Here is a 5,137-nt window from a genome sequence, read left to right as displayed (position 1 = left end):
ACAAGTAATAAGTCTGAGATTTCAGTTGCAACAAAAAAAAATGAGTTTATTTACAAACAAAAGGAAAAGATCATGAAAAATATAAATGGCAATAAAGGCTCACAAAAGAAAATGACATAATGAAACAACGCAAAGTAGCAAGACAGTTTTCGGTCAATATAATGAAAGGACCACCATCATAGAGGCACAATAATGTCTTATGCCGAAAAAACAAAAAGATGGTTTACAATAATATCATACATGCATTAACAATGAAATGACGTTATTCATGAGACATTTTATGTCAAAAGCCAAAGCGAGGGTTTACATTAGTTTACAACAATATCATACATGCATTAACAATGAAATGACGTCATTCATGAGACACACTACTCTCTCGTATCTAAACAAAATATGTGTTTCAAAAAAAACATACAGAAGAGGATAAGAGACTAAGTAGACCTATACCATTTACATAAATCAATTTAGTACTAACAAATTGATAAAATCTACTTAACACATTATCGAAATACTCTTCCCACAACAGTGGCCCACACCTCTTGAGTAACACAACAATAGTACAACACAAGTATTAGTTAAACATTATATAGATTTAATTCAAACTACATCGGTCAGTTGAAAGACTCAAGAGAGAGTGGCAATTGTAAACAGTTGACAGGGACTTAAATCAAGTAATAAAGTGGACTAACTCTAATAAAAAAATAAAGGTAGCCACCCTTATTGTCCCTCTTGTCACAATAATGTATACGTTATTGCCCTTTTTCAATATCAGACAAAATAATTAACTACAAATAATTAATTGAATAATTTGTTATTTTTTTATTCATTGTTATTTAAATTATCAATTAATCTGGGGGAAGGAATAGCATAAACAATTATATAAAGGGACTAAACCTTACAAATTCAGCCATATTTGTGAAAACTGGAGGAATAATCTATCTTGTAGGTATCAAACAAAAATAATAGTAATTAATAGTAATTAATACACTAACTGGTTTATGTTATGTATTGCCTTATTTCTAGTCTACGCCAATGAATAATTGTGAATATACATTTTAAGAAATTCGCATAGATCACAAGTTCTGAATAGATTGAGTTTACAACTTTATATTGTTGTAACCCTATTGCAGGCGGGATGGGTTAACCAATTTAGCGGGCTATATCGACGGACAAGGTACAAGGTACAGTATATGTGTGAACTTAGCACGTGAATATGCCCAGTGTTATGGTCATCTGATCATTGGCCTGCGTGGACCAGAGACACTGCGTGTAAGACAGTGCAGTTCAAGACAGGATAGCGAGGAGACCGGGACAATGAGTCGGCCATGAAGTCGCTCCTGGCGGAATCCTCATTAAGTCCGGGAAGAGATAGAGACAGTAGAGTTTAGTACGGTGATGTACAGAGTAGCATTTTTAGTTGTTGATGTGTTGCGAATTGTCTAGTATGGGCTGTTATCTATTTAGTTGACCATTATTAAAGGACCAGATTATTTGGAGCTCTCGTTGTCAGGTTCTTGTTTTGATGTGTTGTGTGTTTAGAATTTTTTACACAAGGCCTGATTAGGAGAGAATCGTAACAATATATATATATATATATATATATATATATATATATATATATATATATATATATATATATATATATATATATATATATATATATATATATATATATTGTTACGTTTCTCTCTCCTAATCAGGCTTTCTGTAAACACTGCTAAACGCAACACATCAAGAACTTGACACAAGGCTCCAAATAATCTGGTCCTTTAATAATGGTCAAATCAAACAGCCAATACGACACAAATGGCAACACAATCAACTGCTACAACGTTAGACCGTATATCACTGTACTAAACTCATAACTGTACTGTCTCTTCCTGGACTCGTACGTTTCACTGGAGGACTGCACCAGGACCGACTTCACGGCAGACTAACAGTCCCGGTCTCAACGCTCTCCGGTCTTGAACTGTCGCTTTCCTACACACTGTGTCACTCGTACACGCAGGCTTTCGATCACATGACCATAACATTGGTCATATTTGCGTGTAATTGTAGTACTGTCCCTTGTCCATGGCCCCGCTGACCTGAGTGATTCACGTGTGTGTCAGCTGAGCCTATAGTTAACCCTTTTGCGCCGCCAATAGGGTCATAACAATATATATATATATATATATATATATATATATATATATATATATATACATATGTAAATAGATAGACAGATACACGTATATGTAGATAGATAGATAGATTTGTAGATATGGATACATACTAATACATACATATATATTGTTATGACTTTGCCATGCGCACCGCCATCCAAGATAGTGCAGAAAGAAGGTGCGCACTATCAGTGACCAGACAAGTCGGATGTTGACATAAGAGACTAACGATTTCCGCCCAAGTCTAGAGCCAATATGGAGATGCTGTGCTCAAGGCAGATGCCCTTTGTGTTTGTCATGTCTCCGTGTAAATAAACGTCAATGTCCTCGTTGAGTTGCCTCACTTAAGTTATTACAATTGGTGTCAGAAGTGGGATTATAGGCAACTCAACGAGAGGAGGTAGGATTTACAATGGCAGCTTTGAAACGATTAGACCAACTCTCAGTTAGAGAGCTTAGGAAGGAACTTCGTAACCGATATGAGATAATTGGTGGTACCAAGGAGGTGCTTACAGCTCGTCTCCGGCAAGCCTTGATTGATGAAGACGAAGATCCGGAGACCTACCTATTTGAAATTGAACCGGAGATTTATGAGCTTATTGGCAAGATAAATGAAGCAATGTGTGAACAAATTAGCAGTATGGGGAAAAAGATAGATAAAATGGTGTCTCAGCTGAAAGAAGGAGTAGACTCGTTGGTAAAGGAGCAGTTGCCTGTAGACTCGTTGGTCAAGAAGTTGCTTGGTCAAGACTGTGGTTGCACAAACAGTGGTGACGGAGACGCTGGGGATTTGAGCGCCGTCTGTGTCTGTGTTGTGGGCAAGTCTTGTGGTTGTGACTTTCAAGACGAGAAACGTGATGGCGATTGCTGTGATGATCTCAACGGGATGTACCGAGTCGAACGGAAGGAGACAAATGAAGTATTTGTTCCTGTTGTACCTGTTACCAGTACCTTAACTGAAGTCTGTTATGTGCCTGAAGCGTTTGTTCCTGTTGTACCTGTTACCAATACCTCAATGAGCCGGACAGATCAAGACAACGTTGGGTCTGCGTTCGAGCCTGTTGCTGTGGACTTTAAAGACCTCTGCCTATCTGCCGGTGCTCACGAGGGAAATTCGAAGCTTGACAACAGCATCCAGAAGTTTAGCATGAATTGTACGTGCGGCGCTTCACACATAGAATTTAGATGCCTAGAAAACCACCAACAGCGCATATGTACTTCTACCATCATCATCGACATTGGCATAGATGAATGTCAATCAAATCACTATAAATCTGAGCTGTCAAGAGAAAGACATTTTCCACTTGAACCTGAAGAGACCTATCTTCTGGACGTAAGACTGTTGTCTGAGGATGACTTCGGTGCATTGGACTTTGCTTGCAACGTGGCTGCAGGCGAACCTGAAGCTCCCTTGAGAGGCGTCTGTCGGGAAGGTCTGCTGAGACAGCGTGTCCGATCAACGGCTGTGCTGAAGAAAACAGTGCTCGACCCTATCTCTTTGTGTGGCAAACGGCCACGTCATTATCGCAACAACAGCCTGGTCAACTGGAGAAAGAGAAAGCGGCACTGGAAGAAAACAATGCGGATGGCCTCGTGGGGAACACGCTCCCTGCCGCCTGTGGCTCCCACTGATCGACCTCCACCTGAACTGTCAAACCTCAGCTGCAGTGTTTCTTTTCGGGACGAAAAGTGCTAAGACGGGGGCAATGTTATGACTTTGCCATGCGCACCGCCATCCAAGATAGTGCAGAAAGAAGGTGCGCACTATCAGTGACCAGACAAGTCGGATGTTGACATAAGAGACTAACGATTTCCGCCCAAGTCTAGAGCCAATATGGAGATGCTGTGCTCAAGGCAGATGCCCTTTGTGTTTGTCATGTCTCCGTGTAAATAAACGTCAATGTCCTCGTTGAGTTGCCTCACTTAAGTTATTACAATATATATATATATATGCAGAAATAGATAGATGTATAGATATACTAGTTAATTTTTTTCATTATACATATACATTTCCCATTCGTATAGATTATAGAACACAACATTATTTTAAATTTTCTTTACTTTACTTTAGGGTTGAATTTATTTTTAGGTTAAACAATATTTTCAGGTTTAACATTATTTTCAGGCTTATCATTATTATTTTAAGGTGTAACATTATTTTCAGGTTTAATAATATTATTTTTTTTAAGTTTAACATTATTTTAGGTTTAACATTATTTTAAGGTTTAACATTATTTTTAGGTTTAACATTATTTTTAGGTTTAACATTATTTTAAGGTTTAACATTATTTTAAGGTTTAACATTATTTTTAGGTTTAACATTATTTTTAGGTTTATGCTCATTTGTCAAAACTTTTTTTTTTTTACGTTTTTCTTCGGTCATTCTGCAGTGACGTAAGTACACATTTTTGATGCAATACTTTTTTTTGTTTCTTTCGAAAGTTAGTTCATTGTATTTCCAATCTTAGAAAGCTTCTATCAACTCACTCTGTCTGTCTGTCTGTCTGGTAAAACGTTTGCACACGTTATTTCTCCCACACCCACTCTCGTATCAAGCTGAAATTTCTGCACAATTATTTCTTGTACCTGACATCTATTTCTTGTACCTGACAATTATTTCTTGTTACTGTTTGTATCTTAAACAAGTCAAGGTATTTAATTGAAATGGTGGTATAAGCTGAATTAGTCCCCTTTATAGGTCATCGTTTGAGTCTTCCTGAACACAAACCTGTAAAAACAGGGCGAGACTATAGTAACAATAAGTCATTTGTTAATATGCATGACTGATGTAATCATCTTCTTTTGTGAAGTGAAGTGACGTCTGTACTGTATAAGATAAGATAAGAAGAGAAGACTGTGTAAACTTCCATCTTCATATCTCTCCACTAGAAGAGTGGTTACTGTGTTGGCTTGAGAAGCCTAAAAATAGGCTTGAGCCATTAGTTTGTATCCGGGTCGTTCCCCCTTTTTAA

The sequence above is a fragment of the Biomphalaria glabrata genome, chromosome 9, assembly GCF_947242115.1.
Source record: "Biomphalaria glabrata chromosome 9, xgBioGlab47.1, whole genome shotgun sequence".
Lineage (NCBI taxonomy): Eukaryota > Metazoa > Mollusca > Gastropoda > Planorbidae > Biomphalaria > Biomphalaria glabrata.
The sequence above is the reverse complement of the archived record's forward strand: the minus strand, read 5'-3'. Positions refer to the sequence as shown.